General features: G+C 34.9%; 1 protein-coding gene across 2 annotated transcripts in view; it reads left to right on the plus strand.

Annotated features, from left to right (window-relative positions):
* Positions 1-22600, plus strand: part of Rap1 (RAS oncogene family member Rap1) — a 43830-nt gene that overhangs the window by 14496 nt on the left and 6734 nt on the right. For both annotated transcript variants that reach the window (XM_089595149.1, XM_089595150.1), the window contains one exon: positions 3402-3445. The gene's annotated coding sequence lies outside the window, so the exon portion shown is untranslated. The remainder of the gene's footprint in view (positions 1-3401; positions 3446-22600) is intronic.

Genomic DNA, 22600 nt, shown 5'->3' on the forward strand with positions numbered 1-22600 from the left:
TTTTCTTTTGTTTAAAAAATTTTTTGACTACACGATGTGCAGGAATCACTCAACAAAACACCTCGAAATTATGAAAAACAGAAAAACATAAGTTCAAATCGTACGTCGAATTACGAGGGCACGCAGCGAAATCGTTTCTGCCGCAGTGTGAAAACGATTCTTGCATACGAAAGCAAGCACTACCATCGATATCCAGCACGAGAATCAATAGATGCCGGAACATGCACCAAAAAATTTTGACTTCAAATACACACTTTTTTTCTCTGAGTGTAAACATTATTTATACTTGGTTTTTCGTGATTCGCCCCAAATAAGTTGTCAAAATTAAAAATGTATGTGAGTGTGCTATTCGCATTTTTTTACTTAAAGTACTATTACGTTTCTTTTGTGATTTATATAAAAATATTAGAAAAAAATGTGATTGCGTGTGACTCGAATAATCATTATTGCAAAATCTATAATCTGTTCATGATAAAATTTCTTACTGGTTTTTAAAAATTTGGATTTTTTTTTTAAGTACAAAAATTAACCGTAATTTCTTAAACAGTAATTTGTATATTATCTAACAACAGTTAAAAAAATTTTAATATCCAAACCCTCTGTAATAACGTACAAAATGTTTAGAAAATGAATTAATATATTTATAAGTAATAAAACATTTGATACTTATTCGTATGAAAAATTTTCTCCACTAAAAAAAAAAAAAAAAAAAAAAATATTTGAGCTGTTTCTCAACTAATAGTACTTTTCGAGTACAAATAATTTTGAAATATATAAAACATCTGTGTATCTCGTAGAATTCACGTGAATATTATCATCGACTCTAGGGATGGAAGGAAGAAAAGGGAACGGGGAGAGGTCGTTGACAGCCGATCGATGCTGGTAGTTTTGAATGGGTGAACAGAAAAAAAAGTAGATAAGTTTGGTGTATTTAAACAATTCCATAAAAAAAAATTTCAGTACTAATTTCTGAGAAAAATTAAAATGAAGTTATATGTACGATTCTAAAAATTATTACAATTTGTGGTAAGTTAAAAATATCGTGAATACCCTAAAAAGCTTACTTGATGAGTTTTTCGAACTTGATACTATTGCATAAAAAAAAAAATTGTGCTCAAATTCAAGAAAGCAGCATTATTTTTGTGCTGTAACAATTTTTTCTGCAGATAAAATTTACAACGCACTTTATTTCGAGCTTTATTTCAAGTGTTTTGATTTTTGATCAGTTTATTCTAAAATTTTTCAAAATTTTTCTATAATTGTACAAGTTAAAAAAAAGGTCACAAAGGTTTTTTCAGGGTGACTAATTTTTCTGATTTTCAAACGTCCAATTTTTGTAGAATCACTCATACGTAGGCATATAATAGAGCTGCCATGAGAATTCGTTAGTGCAACGATGGGCCATAATAATGAGACCGAAGGAAAAAATAATTCTCTTTATGCGCTGCTTAAACGGAAAAAAGACCATCATAAATGGATGGAAGAGAAGAAAATGAAAATTCCGAGAAAAACGATAGGATAACCGAACGGTGCTTCGAAACGGAGACATGAAAATTATTGACCGGATTTTTCTATCACGTGAAATTTATTTCCTTACATTCCACGTCTTTTTTACACGAAAAATATGTGTAAGCCATATCCAAATAAATCAGTATGTCGTGTAAAAACTTCGTGGTCAAATAATTGACAAATAGAAATAGTTGTAACGTATATTAAACAAAATAATTAAAATAGTTCTATATAAATTTTAAAAACTGCTATTTAGTATTTCAATTTGTATTTTTCAATACGCAATTGCACGATAATATATTTTTTCGGCCATACGAGTACAATAGGTCTGGTGAATATTTATGTAACCCCAAAAGCCTAAAGCTCACTATGTGTATGCAATACAAAGTTCTATTGATTCGTCCGAGCTTTTTGCACTCGATTTGAGTAACGACATCATTTACAAGACAAATTCGAATGACTACTCCCTCGTTCTATTTTTATTTCGTTATTTTATTTTTTATTTTTCCTCTCCTCCACACAGCTGTGCGGGAGGTCTTCGACTAAGCGAGTTCATACACAAATTTCATATACGAAATCAGACGTCTCACGCGAATCCAAGTTTAATTTTAACCATCCCACAATTAGAGCTTGGGTGGTTTTTTGTTTTGTTTTCGTACCTTTCAACATCCCTCCCACCTATCGGATAAAAAAAAATAATACAACTTCCAGCCGAGCATATTTTTCCCCAAAATCTCTATCATTTGGATCCATCAGCACTCGTAGTCTCGCACTTACACCCCCTCGACAGCCACTCCATCTATTTTCTATCCATCCCCTCGCGCCGTTCTTTTTACCCCTTGACAAGCTTGAAAACCAGACCCAGAGTCTGCGCCAAACGTCGATCCACCTTCTCTCTCCCCACACACGTACACACATAGACACGTGGACGAACCAACATATCATCCTCCTCGGTTCCCTCGACCCCATGCTGCGGATGCTCGTACTTGCCGTGCGGGTGTGTCTACGTGTCCGTGATGTGCACACTCTCTGGTCTATAAAAACAAGTAAACTAGAGATGCTCGAGGGCCGATAAGGTGGCGAGGGAATCCCGTCAGCCCTTCTGCTTTTCCCTTTGCGGGCGTTAAATGGACACGAGAGGAGGGGGCATCGCATGAAGTTGAGCTTCCAAACGACGACTAATGAAAATCGTGTTTTGGTAGTAGGTACTGGTCAGTTGCGTGATCCTTTCCGGTGTTTATTTTATCTAAGTTATAGAGATAGAGAGAGACAAAGGCATTTCGGGGTGTTATGTTTGACGGCTTAAATTGGTCGATGACCTTATTTCCGTACAAAGAAGTAGTTTTTCAAGTATGTCTTCTAAGGAGAAAAAAAATAAAAAGTACTACCGATACTGAGATTTTATCTGTTTGAAAATGACGTTCTAAAATAATTATGTGAGTGCAGCACAGTTTTTTTTTATGAAACGACACCACTCAATATAATCTTATATTTTCAATGACTTGTGTCAAAGTGAAAGACACTGTATTATATCTTTTTTTATTTTCCAAAGTTGTAGCAATGGCTGGTTTTCTTACAAACATTTTTTATTAACATCGATCTAGTTTTACTGGCTTGATAAAAAAACGTAGAACTTTTTAATAGTAAAATAAAATAATAAATGTGTATCATCAGTACAATGTTTATTTGGAAAATTTTTTACTATTTAAGTTTGGTTTTGGTTATTGTTAATCAGTGTATAAACATATTCAAATGTTGTCGAGTAAATGGTACTTGAAATTCATCGTAATAGAATCAAAATTGAAAAATAAAATATTTATAATAAAACAATCGCGCCATAAAATTCTTTAAAACACGATTAAAACAAAAAATTGTTCCATTTTTTGTTTCAGATTGGCAGTAGAAGATTTTTTTTTCTGAACCCCTGATTTAATAAGTAAGTCCCAGCAGCATTATATCATTTTTTTACTAACCCACCGTTAAATTAACCTAACCTGAAATATCAAAAAATGTCAAAATGTTGCTGTTATACACTGAGAGAAGTATTTGTTTACTATCAACGTACAAGTATGTTAACAGAAAATTAGTTTACATGTTCTTTATAACTTTTTAAATTATAACTGCACACAGACGGCATATTAATAGTTAACATGTTGTATATGACACTACGCGGGATACTACATATTGTACGTAAGTTAAAAGTTAACATATAAAGTTAATTACTAACAAATCCTTCTGTCAGTGTACGCTTTAAAAGTCACTTCAGCACCACCACCTGATAGAACAAAAAGAAACGGTCGTTGGGCCGATTTTCCACCTGATTGGATCCTGCTCGTGGAATTAAAACTGGAATTACGGGCAATTGGCCGGAATAAATGTATCTCGCGCGTGAGTCGTTTAATCGATTAGTTCCCTTTCTCCCTTGCAAGATCACTCCTCAACCTACATGTGCAATCGTATACGCGACGAGAAACCAAAGCTACGAATACTTGCACATTCCGTGGGTGTTTCTTGGAGTTGACACAGTTTTCTAAAATTGAAAAAAAAGAAAGAAAAAAGGAAAAAACACATACCGAGAAAAGTGATAAAATGGATCAATGAGAGCGCCGAGAGTAAAAGCTCGGCTTCCCGCCGTAAGACTTTGGTTTTAAGGTGCACGGTTCATCAATCCTGATTCTTTATTTTCGTGATTTATTGCTTTCTTTTACTGCACTGAAATGGATCATGATTTATCGGTTTTCCAACTCAAAGTTGTGCTTTTTTTCTTTTTTCCGAAACGATTGTAACCAATAATAAAACTTTTGACTGAGTAAATATCCCGAATTACCTTTATGATCTCCCCTAATCATACAACTTGCCATGAACTTATTCGGTATCCAGTTAGATTTTTTTTCCTCTCAATAATTCAAATTTTTTTATTTAAGTAGTTTTTAACTTAACATTACTTTTGTTGATTGAGTTTTAAGTCTAACGATACCCTAAATTAAGACTACCAAAATTCTAACCTCAAAATCGACTTCTACAACCAAAAATCCCAACGAGTAACAAACAAGTCACCGTCCAATGCTCGTCATCGTCTATAAAGGAACCTATTATGAATTCCTTATCAAAAAAGCTCGTGGACAGAAGAAAAAAAAAACACATACCGACGTTTGACCTGCTGACACGATCTAAAGACTCGAGTTGTCGTCATAGTCATCGTTCATGTATATGGTACTTGGTACGGTATAGTTTGCCAGTTCTCTTGATGATGTTGGCGTTTTTTATTTCTCTTCTCAACACTTCCTGGAACTTTTCTCGGGGAGCAATTGATCCCGAAATCTTTTTTCGTTTGTATATGCGTTTTCGCTTCTGCTTGGTAATTTATGACGCCCAAAGCTCGAATTCTTTGTAATTTGCTAATAAAAATGTAAATTTTTTATTTTTGATTTCTAATCTGTTATGAATAAATCCAGTGGGCTAACTTGCATTTTCGTTTAAAAACAAGATCCGTACAGGACTAAACAATTGACAGGTTAAAAATACATTTCAATCAAGAAAACAAAGCTCAAACGAAAACTGTTGCCAGTACGTATCGCTAAAGTCATTACAAGTCACACGATAAAAGAAAGAACAAACAGTTGAAACGCTACTCTCGGCGAGCAGGAAGCGCTGTGAGCTAAATGAAGAGGCTAGTGGCAATGGCATCATCGAACTGACCCAATTTCCTGGATGCGCACTTTTTTTGCACTTCTACGTATACTCGTTCTTGCTCGCTTTACAAGCTCGTAGAGATCACTCGCTGTGTGCTAATGAAAAAAAAATCCTTTTTGTTTATTTATGTAATTGTTGATATCTGCTCTTTTAAGTATTTTTATTTATCATGCATTGAAATGAGTCATGATTATCGAGAATTAATTAATTCTTTAATTATCAATTATTGTGATATATACGAGGGTATATATATATATATATATATATATATATACGTACATTAATCAATCAAATATTATTCTAATATAATTTCCACCAAAAAAATTTCTCGGTGTGATTAAAATATTTTTTTTTTGGTACATATTTACAAAAATTTTCCAATTTAATTTTCTAGTGCACAGTAACCATCAAATCCTATGTATTTCAAACACAAAAGTAGATCATCCCACTAAGGATCAGTATATGAACGAAAGTGATGGATCACTGTCAAAAAGAAAAGAGAGAAATCCACAACTCGAGCACACCTATAGCTCCCGTCATTTTAACGTATCAAATGATGACAAACGAGCTTTTAATCAGCGCGCACTTGCTTTTCTGATGGCACCAACATACGTGTACAAATAGTCTCCACTACGGAACGACACGTTCCAAGTGAAGGGACTAATACCTAGTTACCTCTTGGTACATGTGTACACTGACTCTTAATCCTCGGTACACTATATACTGGACCGCTGATACTCTCGCAAATTCTATTCGGACTACAACGTTGACGCTACGGTGTGGCGACACGCTGCTTTTATCGTCGCTCGTTATCGATGGGACTATTGAGATCTAATCCAACGAACATTTCTAGAGCTAACAAACTCTATTGGCCAGGTGCATGTCATGCAGCGCCACCCTTGGTGTCAAAATCATGCAACCGCGGGTACCCACATTATATGTCAACAGCATACACCGATGCACACTTTGAGTAATAATCAATTAACTAGCAAAAAATTAGTGTATTTATTCATCTGAAAATGGATGTTATCATAAAAACAGGCTTTAGGAATATCACACACTCGATTTGTTTTAAATCTGAAGCCTTAAAAAAAGGTAAACAGTTGGTTGAAAGTAGTCATGTGTGCGATGTTACAGAATTTCATAGTGATGAAGTTAGCAATTTGACAAGTGCCGTCGTAATAAGGCAGACCTCGGTAACTTCAGCTCCCTACTCAGTTAACCTGCATGAACTTTTTATTCAGATTATTTAGAAAATTGTCTAAGTTGCAATGCACATGAAAATTACCTTTATTTACAGTTGGATAATCATCGAAAATTATGTAATTTTACTGTAATCTGTCTTTGCTCTACTGTTACGCTGAACGACACAGCACTTTCTTACACCCATATTTCATAAACGTTTAAATGATATAAATCACAATGATCATGTCTCATTTCGCGTATTTATCTTTCTTTTTGCCGTCTACTTCTGAGAGTGTGCTCTGGGTCGAAAACTGACGAGGCTTTATTAATAAGTATGTTATTACATTCAAATATTTTACAACCGTTCTTGGCACCACATAGTTCATTTTTTTACATTTGTGTAACTGCAATTTCATAATATTGATACTATTTATGCATATGTGATGATAACATCTGTACATTTGACGAAATACTGTTATTTTTTCCTTAATTAAGCAAAAATGACAGTAATTTGGTACCCCAGATTTCCTGTTTTCGCCACTACGCACGCTGGCGTCGACTCATCTATCCCCTCCCATCACTTGCACCTGGCCAATAGTTACTGCTATTACGAATTAAGGTGGCTCCAGCGCCTAGTGCCGTATCAAAATGGGGAGACTAAAAATTAATCATTATTTTCTTTAAAATATGGTATAAAATTATCGTAGAGACTGTTGTAAGCCATATTCTACATTTTATCTGTTACTTTAGTGAGTTAATATAAAAAAACAAAAAAGTTTTATGGTGCCCTAATTGATGAACTGTTACGGTACGCTCCTAAGTTCAAGAGTAGTTATACCTATATATATGTACTCTGCAGAATACAGACAGCTGAGAGCTGACTTGCACTCGCAACTGTGTACTTAGTCTCCGATTATTTAAAGATTTTGTTCGATAACAAGACACTTTTCTCATGTCATCGAAAACTGCGTAATAATATATACAAGATAGTATATTTTTTACACCTCACGGGTTATTTATATAAGTGCAGCAGTAGGTTGTATATCGCGTAAGCTTGCATTTCCTATCTAACCCGTCTTAAAACTACGATTTTGTAAGCATGATTTCTTACAACTTTCATCGTCAACCTTCATTTTTTTTCATACGACTAGAAAGTAGGGAATTCAAAGAATATAATTCAATTTTATTAACCTCGGTTGGGTTATTTATAATTTTAACATTAAGGCCACTGGAGCCACCTTAACTCGAGGGTAGATTGTTTAAGGGGTGTAGTGCTGAAGATTTTTTTTGCTCGGTTGTGCGTGTATTTTTTATCATAATCCAGATATTTTTTATACAAAAAAAAATATGATTCTGGGTAAAAAAAAAAAGATCGATTGAAGTATTGAAAACCCCGAGTGACCTAACTTAAATAAGATGACCCTATAAGCGAGCTATAAGTAAAAAGAAATTAAATGATTTATATAGTATGAATAAAACAAGTCTTTGAAATGGTTTAAAAATACTATGATCAAACTGTTCTTAGTTTAATGACTCAACTCCTAAAAACTCACCTCTCACGGTAATTATCCTTAAAAATAGACCGCCAACCTCTGGCCTCCATTCCCCCCGGAAATGGCAATCCTCTCGCGATAAGATTCTCTTGTAAACCCGATTCCAATCAGTAGCTCAAACGTTAATTCTGCACACCTATGTGTAATATTTAAATGCAACATTGAAAATAGGGTTGGAAAGTCAGAGGAGTGCAGGAAGAGAGAGAGGGCAGAGGCGAGTTTTATCTTTAGAGCCATTTTGGAACAAATCGATAATAGCCCTCTTCTCCCCTCTATCCGGGAGGGTAAAAGGGAGAAGACGCGACACAGCACGCGAACCTCTCTTTTGACCTGCATGTGACTCCCTCACTCCCCCACTACCAGCAGACTTGGCCGAGCTGAATACACTGCATTAGCTGATACATTCTCGACTTTTTCAAACTACTTACTCTAAAAAAAATTTGTTCTCATTCATGATGATGAAAATAAAATTTCTGTTTCAAATTTAGTTTATTAAACGTAGCTCACACCCTACGTAAATAGTTAACCGAGTTGGTAATTAAAACAAATATGAAGGTTTCGAAAAATTTCTTAGTCAAAATGTAAATTAAAGTTTCAATTTTCAACACTAATAAATTATCATAATTTAGAGAGATTCTAGTTCAAAGTATAACAGTAAAATGGTCTAAAAGTTTAAGAGAGAATATCTCTGTTGATCCATGGTCATGCAATATTTTTTTGCATTTTTCCCCTATTTCCAGGTGATTATAACCGTAGTTTTAGGATAAAAATTCCTCTATTCTGTCGATGTTTGGAAATTCATGTAGTTTCACGAGAAAAAAAAAATTACTGTTATCTTTGTAACGAGTGTCAAAGAATTGCAAGAAAACGTAATTTTGCACTAGTAAACATTTTTTCCGATGTCGCATTGATGAAAAAAAGTTCAAAATTAGTATTTTTAAGTCCACCTAGAAGAGTCTCGAATTTTCACGCTATTGTCATCGTCACCATGACGCTTTAGTCTTCGAGCTGTTTTTCTTCCAAGCCCTCGCTAATGAAGTTCACTCGAGTTTAGAGGATTTAGCTCTCTTTTTGCTCATTACCGCGCTTAAAACAACGTGTCCAACCTCGCATCTCTCTAAAAAGCCTTTTCTCTCTTCATCCGTCCCTCTACACACGATCACGTACCAAATTACGTTGTTACTTTTTGTACGTGTACACTCCTACAATCAATATATAACACTCTCGGCCCTAACGAGTCTTAATTTGATTTCCTATTTTTTACAGATACTTATGCAATTGATTTTTTATAATCCTCATTTTATTGTAGGTACATTTACACGTTATTCCATTTCCAACGATCGACACGGTTGAATATAATTATGTTGTGCCACGTGGAGGTAATCGTGTGAGCGTAGCGTGAATTTTCCAGATTGCCGAGTACAACGGATAATGGAAATCCAGCCTCGGCCGTGATATTTTAATTCACCAACCCCGTCGAGTTAGCTGGTGTGCGTACACGCTAGCATATTATATAGAGGGCGTATCTAGAGATTTAGATACAAGATTGGGGGGATGGACTCTTTCTTCAATAACACGATAATGGTAGGAAGCTGCTTGGTGAAACCGAGAATCTTCGTTTTGTCTGTTCCGGAGAAAGCAGGGGCGATGGAAATATCATTATCTCGAGGTCGAGGAACATATTAAGAGGTGGAAACTAGAGATTCTGGGGATTATCTTTATTTTTGGGCTTGATGTGAGTTATTGATTTTTCGTGTGTGGTTTCAAAGTTGTTGATGTGCTATAATAGACTATGGTCTTATTTTCAGTTATAACATTAGATTACGAGTAAAAAAAAATGGTGGTCATGCTAAAACACTTTTTTTAACCATTTTATATTTTCACCGAATTAAAATAAGTTAGTTTTACTCCAATAAATAAATAATCAAAAATACGTGAGATAAAGTAGGTAAAAAAAAAAACTTTTAAATAAATATTAATAAGTCGAAAAATAATAGTGTAAGATCAAAAGCTTCATAAAATCGAGCATAATATTATTCCTTTGCAAATCTTCTTCAAATTTTACCAAAGAAATTATAAATTTTAGGTAACATTTTTTGTCATTCATTAATTAATATTTTTATTTAAATAATATAAAAAGAGGTAATGTTTACTATTCATTATTCAATTATATTTATTATTATTGTATTCATCCTTCCCGTACCCTTCTTTGGGCAAAGTAACGAAATAGGCATTGGGCTCACCTTTCAGCGAATATTAAGGGGGCTTGGGCGTTTGGTGTCGTATCTATTGAGGGGCCCCTGTGGGGTACTTGTCATACAAATGATTCTTTGTAATATTTTTTTTATAATCATTTTGATTATACACATGTGTGAACAAAATAGCAATAATACGCGGAAAAGTCATTGAGAAAATCGATATTAAAAAATTTATTAGTTTTCCCGAGGTACCTTGTGTAAAGATGACGGCCCTGTCACGATAAAGCTGACAACACTGTACTCTCTTGCTCTCATCTGCTATTATATACCTATACTTGTGTAAGACTTCTATTTTCATGCTTGTATGTTTATGAATGTACAGCGCATGCGCACTTAAAGTACCTGAACAAAACAATTCTGATGTTCGATGTTTTCCTCGCTATTTTCTCAAAATTTAACGTGTTGATCCTATTCTTTTTTTTAAATAATAGATTCTTTATACTTTTAAGTTCATGTACCAATTTAATGTGTGGGCCCACAGCTTTTTATTGCGGTACGGTAGTCTATTGAATTTCGGGTTCCGTAAGGTTGCGTGTTAAAATGACGAATTTTCACAAGCGGTTTTCTCGAAAATAAATGTGTTGACCTACCTATTTTGTTTTCCTAAAAAAATCTAGCAAACTTTATCTATATAATCTCTGAATTTCAGACCTAGCCAGCATTTAATTCAAAATCGCCCAAGCCTCCTTAAGCGACAAATTATGGTTCCAATCCCGATCTGTTTTTTATTCGGAAAAACACACTTGTAGCCAGCTTGCTTGATGTCAAGCTAACATTTTTATGATCATTTAAAGAGCGAAATGAGTGACAAAATCGTTTTTGACGTAATAAATTAGCAAAAAAATTAGCGACAAATTATAGACCTAACCTGTGGCATGAGGTTTTGGCCTCGGTTTTGGCTATAGCTAAGCTTGATATACCTTGTAGAAAGTGCAGAATCTCTTATTTTAACTCTTATTCATCTTTTCAAGAGTTTTACCTTAGAGCTACAAAAACCACTTCTAGAATGGTATTTTATTATTATTATTATTTTTTTTTTTTTACAATTGATTATCATACGTAAAAGTACCTACAGCCCATCGGAATAGATAAGAAAATAATAAAATTAAAATAAGCACTAAAACTTATTAAAACCCTGCAACGAAATTACACTTCAGTTAAAACAAAAAAAACAGGGCCTTACAATCATCCTATCAGCAGCCCACCCGAGAGAGAAAAATGGATCTCCAAAAAAGATCCCCCGCAGCTGGTAAATTTTCCACTCTGCAGGCATCAGCCATCATCAGCCTCTCTCCCCGTATATACCTATTTCTCGTGAGCTCATCACTTGAGTGACGCGCAAACGCACCGGAGAGAACGAATCAAGCTACTGGGGACGATTGTCTTCGTCGCGTAGCTCAATTTCGCTCAATCGCCTCGTTATTCTCTCAGGCTGCGTATACATGGAGTCTTGAATATCCAGGACCAGCCCATGTGCCCTTGTGAGTTCGAGAAAGAGAGTAATATGTTCTTGCTTCTCACTCGCACTCACACGGGCATATGGGCTGGTCCTGAAAGTTCATGACTCCATGTATACGCAGCCTCACTCGTCGTCGTCGGCGAATTGGCCGCGATTTTGGGTACTTACGATCGAGCGAAGGAAAAGCAGGAAGACGCAGCTAGCGTGTGCGTAAGTATACACATGCGCGCAATTTTTAATGCGAAGTGGAGGGAAAGGCGCCGGAAGTCAGGCGAAACGCGACTGTTTTGTCGCGTCCGGTCTTCGGGCCGTAGCAGTGTGTTATCTATTTCTCGGCTCGTCATCGATGACCGCTTTTTTTATTCTACTGTTGACACGTTCTTGCTTGTATTGACTCCTCTGACATTATTTTAAATTGAAATATAATATAAGAGTCTTTGTTTAATGAGTAATGAAAACATTTATTTCGCCCACGCGGTCGGTCGTTACGTGAATTTTGTCGCGATTTCCAAAGTATCATCGCGAGAGGTAGAATAGACTAGACGTCAACAAAATTTAAATGACACATTAAAAAACTTGCAATACGTTACGTTTCAACTTTAAAAGTTTAAACTTTCTCTTCACTTGCTTCATTTATCGTTTTTTCCCTCTTACACTATCCAAGTGTGTTAAAGTACACGTTTAAAGCGTCTAATCGAAATTTTCGTTGTTGTAAAACGCTTTATAGTAGTCTTGATAAACGTATCCAGAAGAATGAAATTGATGCTTCGTATAAACTAGTGACCTATTCTATCAAACTAAAATATTTTTTTCGTTAACGATTGATATAAGACGGCTGTAAATAGTAAAACATTTCTATCCTAAATTTTACATACTTGTAAGCGTGTTAAATTTGTGACAGCCAAGTTTTTCCACTCCACAGCTTTCCTACATTGATTTTTCCCATTCAAAATTGTCCAATTTAATGAAACTGGTTAACCACTTAGTGCGCCACAGATTTGGTAGACCTTAAAATTATTATCCACGCCACCACAATGTGCCTTATTAAATACAAAAATTTCAACTACACACTTTGAACGTGTAGTTTAACACACTTAGATTTACAGTGTATTTGTTTTTATTGGTTTCTTGACGATCCTTCTCACAAAAATTTTTATTCGAGAGGTCCTTATGGTCAACAAACTGAGCATAGATGGCGTACTGTAGCTAAAAGAAAAATGGCGTTACTGGCACACTTTTACTACAAGTGACGACAATATACGGTAATGTGGACGTACTTTTGTGACAATATCTCCGCCACGCTGACGTCAGGAGATCAGAGATAGTACATTTTTGTCAATGCGACGCCATTTTTCTCGTAGCTAAAGCACGCCATCTAAGCTGAGTTGACGGACCGTTAATAGGACCTCACTCTTAAAAGTACAATAGCCTCAACAAGTTTTTGAATAGCAATAAATAAGCAGCTTTTAAATTTATTACTACTATCAGGTCCAACATTAGGTGTTTCCTAATAAACATAACCTGTAACCTCGATGTGCCTAAAAGCGCACCGAATCTCGTCTAATTTCATTTCATCATCATGAAAACTTAAAGTAACAGTCATCAACAGCTTTCGATTAATCATTATTTTTCTCATACTTACATTTTTTGTAAATTATTTCACAGAATTGAAAAAAAAAATTATTCATGCATTTTATAATTCCATCTATAACCTGTAATTAAAGAGAAAATAAGGGTTGTACAGAACAAATAGATAGTAGCCCCTCGCAGTGTATTGCTCTCTGCTGTTCTAATAAGGTCACGCACATCCATACGTATAAGAGTGTATGTCCCACGGGAAATTTATTTTATGCCCCTGGCTTAAAAATTACTTTCGAGTTTTATCTTTTTTTAACTGCGCCCTCTCCATTATTTTATGAGGAACTATTATTACCTTGACGACTTTTCAGTGCACTAAATGGCAATTGGATACCAACCGCAAATAAAGCCAATCACATATTTTTACTGTAATTTGACGTATTAATCTACAATACTTACATTACTTACATCTGCCCTGCAAATTAAATTATCTGAAGTCGTTACTACCAAAAGAACTAAGTATGCCCTCTAACGAACTTGCAAAATTATTTGTGTGCTTTACGTACAGGAGTCGCCGATTTCGTGGTTGATCAAATTTATTGCCGCAGCATAACGTCGAAAGCACCGCAAATCTATAGAGCTACGCAACAAAAAACTTTACTCACCCGTGGAAAGTAGAGCGCAGCAGAAGACAGACGTAAACGTATAGCCAATAGTGTATATGTATAGGGAGGAAGATGAAATCGAAGCCCCATCGGCCGTAAATTGAACTCTCGGTGTTCGAGCAGTGCAGTTGTCGCGATAGCAACGCCGATTGGTCGATTTTAGAGCAAAGCACTGCGCTCCCGCCCTGTAAGTGCCTGTGTGATGATGCAAGGCAAGCGAGCGTGGGTGTTTTTTTTTTTTTTTTTTTTTTTTCTCTACCTTTTTCTTTCCAGATCGAATTAAAGATGTTTCGTCGGTAATGGCTTTTTAAGATGCAATCGGTCTTAACGATCGATGTTCTTTTTTACATGAGCTTATTAACTTGATGTTCCTAAGGTAAATGTCCCTATTCGTGGAATACGTCCTTATTCATGGAATATGTAAATTCATGTATTTGTCATGCAACTTACTTGATAAAAAAATTGTGGTAGTTCTATATTTTATTTCTCTTTATGAATTCACAAGAAAAGTTTCATTATCCATGCATACAATAAATGACAAATTTTAAAGACTATTCCATAAATAGTCGAACATAACCTATCTTTTGAACTGTACATGTTGTGGTACCGAACTTGAACGAGTAATTTATTAAATTCTAGTGAACAAATAAACGTGATAATTATTTTTGTTAAATACAATAATGTTGTGCAAGTGAAAAAACTTTAATTAGCTTAAAACATTATACTAAAATTTGTTTTTAAAAAATTTCATAAACAAAGACATAATTATGAAATAATAGATACAATGTTTCATAATTATGTACAACTTGGTCTTATAATCTTTTTATAAAACAAAACAATTTAACAGTTAGAAACCATATTTAAAAATTAGAATAATAGTGGTAAATTTATAGAGCACTAGCAAAAACCAAAATTTCTACCATTAAAGCTCATAATTAAGAAAAAAATTATAGAAACGAGTACGATAAAATTTGTGGTCATAAAAGCGACATTTACCTTATTAGATCTTTTTTTTCAGTTCAATATTATTGGTAACTTAATCGTACTTTTTTGAAAAAAGTTGCTTTATTTTTAGGTTCAGTCATAATCTTAGAAGAATTAAGGCATCCTAAGAATTGTGATTAAAATAATAAACCAACTTTGTCTAAAAAAAAAAATATTAACAATTTATAATTTTTTTCGTTACTTTTTGTTCCTTCTCCTCAAAAAGGTTTATATATACATCAATCCAATCGGGGTACAATACACAACAATGGCACGGAGTAAACGAGTGCACTCAGAGGACTACGCCCCTTTCTCTTTCTTTCTCCATTGCTGTTGTGTGACACAGTTTTCTTACACTACACACAATAGAGAGATACTTTAGCCACAAAGTTTTAATGTGTGTGTGACACGACACCTGCACGCCACTGTATAGATTACCTATATCGCATGCGATTGCATGCCTCTCTACTTTTTTTTGCGGTGAACGGTACAAAGCTACTGTGTCATAAATCGTGTAGTTAGATATTAGTTTGGGGCAACGGTGTCGAAGTATAGGTATTGACATTTCCCTTGTGAAACGTTAGGCTTTTAAGAATATTTAGTGCTTGTTGTTTTTATTTTCTATAGTTTTTACTCTAGTTGATAATAAAAAGTCAAGTGTATCCTCAATATTCTACAAGCTTTGCAATTGTTATGGAATCTCCTACTTTATTTCTATTGCAAACAGAAATTGAACTAAATGGATGAAACGCTTTACAGTCGTTGCTCACTGAAATAGGATAAACAGTTTTAAGAAAGTTTCGAGAACAAAACGCCTTTTGTTGTCTTTGAGCTGTTTAGCTTGTTGCGAAAAACAAATTCCAGTAACGACGTTTCAGCCAAACTATCGGCTTACTTCCTCTTTAACTGCTGTTGTTATTCATAATTTCACTTGACGTATATCTCCGTATTGGAAATTCCAGAAGTACCTTTCTAAAACATTACGCCAGCTTAAACAAGTTGTCTGGTTTTCCAACACGGATTCTTTACTGCAGAACTATAGTGATAGGGATTAATGATGACTCAATTTTGGTCCATTAGTTTTTGAAGTGCTGCCCGTGTGCGATAAAAAAGGTCCAAAAATAATGGAATCAAAGCTTTGGTTCAATTTAGTGAGTTAGAAAAGGTGGAAAATGGTCATGAATGAATAAAAGACCCTCAGTTCGAGCTGTTCCGTAACTCTAATCTGTTGATAAAACACGGAAATATCGCGTGAGATTCATAAACAAAGGATTGACTGCAATTTCCATTAGACGTTAATCAAGCTGCTGATGATCTACAACTGGATCGGTTTATTTTAGTAACAAAAGCAACGAGACTGTAAGATAATAACACCACTTCTACGTAGTAGACCGTGGTGGTGGTGGAGAGCCCACAAATAGCTTGGAATATCAATGAGACCATTAATCGCGAAGAAGAAGCGTCGTGTGTGGGTTAAAGAGTGTGTGCAATCAAGGTTGTTACAAAAATATACACTGGATACCATTTTACTACGGATGATTCGCACCTCCGAGACAAATGTGTTGTTTATTTTATGCCCATGTGAAATCAAACGGAAGGAAAGGCACAACTCTAAAATCGACGCGTGAGCATACTTGTTTATCGATTCCCATTGTGCAAAGGAGTTTTCTTGCGTCTACGTTGCTATTTACGTGTACAGAGCTTTCATTGCTCAAGATTTGTTACGTATGGAGCGGAATAGATCGACGTCGTAGCAGTAAAGTAGTTTCACCTACACATTACACACTTGTGAGTTAGCTGGTAAACTTTGGTTTCCAAGTATAATATAACCTGAGACGTATCTGCGTTTCGCTTGGAAAGTTAGAAGTGGGAGGAGGAGGAGGAGGATTGCGTTGCTCGGCAAGTTCGATCTTTATGAGTCTTCTCGCCGAGTAATGGGCTGTGTGGTGGTGATGTTTGGAGTTAGAGTTATGTCATATCGTGTGTTCTGACCACTACCAATCGTGCGAATGGACACGCGGGAATTGATTTTATTAAACTGTCTTCATAAATGGTTCAATCGGGTTCAATGGTCATGGCATACTCCGAAATGACTCGAAAGTAATCCTTATCTTTTTACCAGAGTTGTTCTTGCGCTCAAGGCATTTTCGTGTTGATCTCTTTTTATTTACAAATGGTAATCAAGAGGTTTTTCAATCCAAATCAATCTGAAACTGTTTTAGTAACGATCTCGTAGTTGATGACATTCATCTGCAAGGTCTCAACAAACCTAGTATGTTTTGTACCTTGGGCGGAATTACCCAAATTTTCTTCAAATCTTGGATCGAACATTTTGTTCACTCCATGCCAGACCGTAAACTTTGAAAAACGATTATTTTTGAACACCAAATTTACAATTATTCTAACGATGCACAATCAATTGCATTGTTAATTATACTTTTGTGCGAGAGAAGCCCTTTCACATGTGCAAAATAAGTCCAGAGAACAGAGAAGCATGAACTGTGATGTATGAGCAGAGGGAGTTTATCGCGAGGAGGGCGCACACCGAAAGTATCGAACTGTCGGACACTGGATGATTGGCCAGTCAGCAGCCTAGCCTCTGACCTCTCGTATCGCAAATTTAGGCCAGCCCCCGATGGTGATGCGCGTGGGCTTGTGAGACAGCGCACACCTATGCAATCAAGTTATAATGTGGGTTTCTGTGGGCAGCAGCAACGACGACCCACGTTTGCTACACCACGGACGCGCATTGTGTACGTTGGACTAAACTATCCTCGCCCTGCGCCCATATCTCTCTTCTGCCGGATAACGAGTGCTACTCGAGGTGCACACGCGCGTCTGTTCACACGCACTCATACACGCCGGTGTTCGTGTTGGGGCTCTGTGAATTATGGTGTGAACTACCCTCCCTTTCGTTTTTCTATCGTGATCAACATTGATATACCCCCTTATTCGGTGTGTAGAAACAGCGTGGAAAGGCACATAAAGGAAGAAATGGGATGGCATTATGTACCAGGGACTTGAAATCGATTGGCCACTTGACGCGCTGTTGCTACATAACATTAACTCTTTGCCTTTCTTTTACTTCTTTACTTGGTTCCTTTTATTCGTGCTCGTACCTAAGGTATTTTAACATAATCGTCGGAAATAAATCTTTTTTCGTATCTCTATTAATTTGAAGTTAGCCTGTAGTGAGTTGTTTTTCTCAGAGATTTGATGAATGGATATTTTTGTATTGGATAAAATATACTATAATTAAATTTAAAAATAGATATTGTACTGCAGTTTTTTAATAGTATTAAAATACAATACTGGATGAAATTTTTTACTATAATACTATTGAATAATGTAATACTTATAATATCATATTTATTAATTATAATTTACATTGAAAGAAAATAACAGTGTATATTATAGTTACTAGTTAATTACGAGTTGTGTAATAAAATATAATTATAATGAAATACCCTTTGACCATTCAGAGCACGAATAAAGCTCTCTTCCTCGAAACTTTTATCACTTTTATAATTTACAGATGGAGAAAAATAGTGGATACTGCAAAAATTTCATATTTTGGGGGTAGTTACACCATTTATTAATTTGATATTGTGCCAGCAATCACAGATGTCATCTTCAAGAGACTGCACACGCACAAAAAAGGTTTTCGTGCACAATGGAGTATAAACTGTTTTTAGTACGAACATAAAATTATTTTTATATTTTTGTGTATTGCTAGTACCTGTAGGTCTCACTACTCAACTACAAATTTTTATTATTATTCCTCTTCCTATCAACATATCAGAAATCTATTAAGTACGACATGTTTGAAACTCACCCCCTACGTCTGCATACCATATTTTATGATGTTTATAACTTCTGATTCGCTGAAGAAATTAGGTTTTAAAGTTTATAAAAAGGGTAGACCCTCTCTTTTTTTCCTACTGTCCTACAGTGGCCTGGTAATGAAGTGTCATAGGGTCACTGACCTAGTTTTCGCGATTTTTGCCCGACTTTTTTGCTTTAAAATTATTCGCATACATTCAGTGCTCCACGGTGATGAGGTAAGGGTTTTTTTCGTCACGAGAATGTGGGTCGTGCGTTTGCTGATGGCTTTTGATTACGAAAATAATTGCCCTCCTCAAAATTTTTCTAACAAAATATTGCTAGTCTAACAATAGGAAAGTTGTCTTTCGAATGAATATTAGAGGAAATTTAATAAATTAATCCTTAATAAATACATTAAAATATTTTTAAAAAGCTGTAAAATATTATTTTCAATTATTTCGCTTCAATTTATTGTATTTAGCTTAACAATTAGTTGCATTGCGAAATTTCAGTTGAGCTCAAATCATTATTTGATTTCAGGCTACGGAAATAAGGCTTTTTGTTAATAAAATGTACTAATCGCAACGGAGGCAGCGTTGATTGTACTTTCACATTCTATTGTCACTTTTATACAGAATCCACTTTACGAAAACTTGAAAGATTATGAACGGAGCTCATGCAATTCGAGCAATTGCCCTAGAATGGTATTTTTCTCGTTCCTTGTTTTTTTTCTTTTTTTTTTTTTAATTTATATCTTCAAGAATTTTACCGAGAATCTCGTCCTTGATGGCAATTACGACTCTAGTCAGCCATCGCGTGAGCACATGTACGTGGCATGTGTCGATTAATCGAGCGATCAATGAACCCACGTGCGATGCATGTTTAGCAAATAGTGCTTTTTCAAAATAATCAACTTTTTAAATTATATTTTGAATGTCAAATTGATAATTGTATTTGCAAGCTATACTTTTTTTAAAACTTATACTAATAAAAAAATAAAATTTACAATTATAATTGACAAAAATAAAAACTTAAAAAATTAATTTAAAAAATTTATTCTTTTGTTGCTATTGCTTAAAGGAGTAGCAATTTCAAGTAAGTTAAATATGATAGGAAATGAACTTTTTCAATCATCGTTATCTGCATCAGAAACTTTGAGCTATAATATATTCAATAAGAAAATCCCCTCAGGGCCAAAATAATTTGAAGACGTTTCAATTTAACTTTCTGTAATTACGATTACACTTTGAAATTCGTTTCTGCCCATTCATTAAATCCTTGAAAATAATTGTTATCATTACTACTTTAGTTAATGAAAGTCACTAAGCCATAAAACATAAAGTATATTTTTTATAAGTCATGCAAAAAAAAGCTTTTAAGTATTTTAAACAGTTATTTGACATATTTTTCAGTAATCGTTTTCCGTTTAAAATACATATTTTCTGATAGAAAATTTTTTGTTGAACATTGCATTGCAAGTAAAAATAAACAGTTGCAGGAAATTTTGGAGAAATTTTTATTTGAAAGTAATTCAGCACAAATCTAAATATATTGTAAAATGTTTGTCTACTCTGGAATTCAAGGAAATAAATTTGGCTCGCGTACAGTAAAAGTAAATCTAAATCCCACAAATATCTCGACTTTTCAGTGACAATTGTTATGACAAGCCTTTCTTCTCGATTTCCATATCAAGCAAAAAAAAAAAAAAAATCAATTCGCCGATTCATCCCTTCAAACGGTTTTTTTTCCTCTATGTACATGCCTCCAGAGCCGCGGCAATTTGGTAGCGTGCCAGAATTGTTAATGTGGGACTCGGCATTGACGCAGCAGAATCCTCTCGCCCTTCTAAAAATTCCCCTTCGGTAAAATCGAATAATAACAGTTGTGGGCGTGACACATAGGTAAGCGGTCGTACGGTTTTTTTTTTGCGAATCAAATAAATTTGTAACATATTTTTGATGTAGGGATACGGTAGCTATTTGTGGAACGAGTCATTATTCATAGTGTACGGAAATAAACAGTTAAGTCCACCCAATACCTCTTTTAGTTACATACGTTATTTATTTTTAATTACAAGAATTTACAAGAAAAAAGTTTTATTACTTGATTTAACTAATAAAAACCGATTTTTTTTAATTATATAAGGACAAACCTAAATATTTTAAATAATCTTTATCGTGGTATTAACTAAAAATATTAATGTATATTGAACAATGAAAAAACTATTAGACGATTTACTACATGAAGAAAAGTATGCTACCAGAGCTAATACTAGTTTAAATAATTTTCAAATCACTACATCGTAATTATGTTTCGATTATTATCTTATAATAAAAACAAATTATTGTAAACACTAAGGCAAGGTTGATAGTGCCATTTCATAGTTATGTTAATGCTGGTATTTTTATTATTATTTATAAAAAAACAGAAATAATAAATCAGAAGAAGGAAAATTTAGTTTCTAAAACAAGTACTTACTCAAACTAGTCGATTACGTATTTACATTTTTTTTTTGGCCCTTTTGAACTCGTACTTCGGAGAATCCACGTGTGCGTGCGTTGGTAGCACAATATCGAGTGAATCCTCCGAAGAATAACGAAGCATAAACAAGCCTTTGTTGCTTTATAATCAAGTTGGTTTTTTTTTTCCAAGTTAGCCGCTGGCATGTTTCCACGTCGTGTAAAAAATCTAGGCTAACACACGTGTATTCACGTAAACATCGTCCAAGTACGTTTTCATGCCTATAATACCCACGCAAAAATACATATATATATTTGCCTAATGAACAAACAACAATCCCTGAAAACAATTTTTCCGCTCTTCGAAAAACAATCTCGCTCCGAAAATCCGCTACAAGCACAAAAGTTGATCCCAACAAAAAAAACGGGGCCACCGCACCTATACAATCGTCGAGTCGACAATGGATGGCACGCGACCTTATCAACCCCGAAAATTCGTCATTTCGCTCGACTTCTTTCATCCCCCTCGGAAAACAATAATAAAACGCGCATACGAGAGAGATAAAACGAAAACAAAGGGAAGAGAGGATGAGAAGATCAGCCCGGGCTCGCTTTTAAAAATAGGTCGCAGCAGGAAAGGATGCCCCTCTCTCTCTCTCTCGCTCCCTTCGAAGGAGAAATAATAATAACAACGACATCGTCGCCGCTCTCTCTCTCTCGACCCCTATAGCACTAGTAGCCCAGATTGAAAGTCCGCGTTTTCTTTATCATCCTCCTCCCTACCACCCGATTTTTTTTTTTTTTTTGGCACGCGTTCAACTGTCGAGAACGGACGGTCCACATGCGCGTCTCGCTGAGATGTATTGGCATGCTCGATGATGGTGGCAGCACTTGTTGCTGTCGCGTCGCGTTTTAATTTTTACGGTGCACTGGAAAAAAATTAGGTATGGCTGGACTGATTATTAACACTACACTGTGAGCCATCCAAATGCTTAGGTCGCGCAAGACGTCCCAGATTAGTGAGCAGCAGCACAAAGTGTCGATCAATTCGCTCAAGTTTGTATTAAGAGTGTACATATACACAATTTATCGAGGATATCATATTATATTTAAGCCTTGCATTTTAATGTTTTTACATGGAAGACAACTGCAGTTGTCCAAACCATGGTTTGGATACTGATAACCTGTTGCATTACGAGAAACAATGTGCACGATATATTTTAGGTTTCTTTATAATTTTTATTATAAAAGAAAATGAAATTATAAAAATAGAATTGTGTATATTCATGATTAAATCCACGCTAAAATGTAAAATTTCAAAAATATTGTGTTATGAAGTATGTACTGTTTAAATCATTGTACTTGACACAAGTTTCATACTTTCCTTTTCCAATTCACGATTTCACGATACTTGTGGATGCAAAAAATTTTT

The sequence above is a fragment of the Copidosoma floridanum genome, unplaced genomic scaffold (assembly GCF_036245765.1).
Source record: "Copidosoma floridanum isolate Cflo_tuat_1 unplaced genomic scaffold, Cflo_Japanese_pri ptg000025l, whole genome shotgun sequence".
NCBI lineage: Eukaryota > Metazoa > Arthropoda > Insecta > Hymenoptera > Encyrtidae > Copidosoma > Copidosoma floridanum.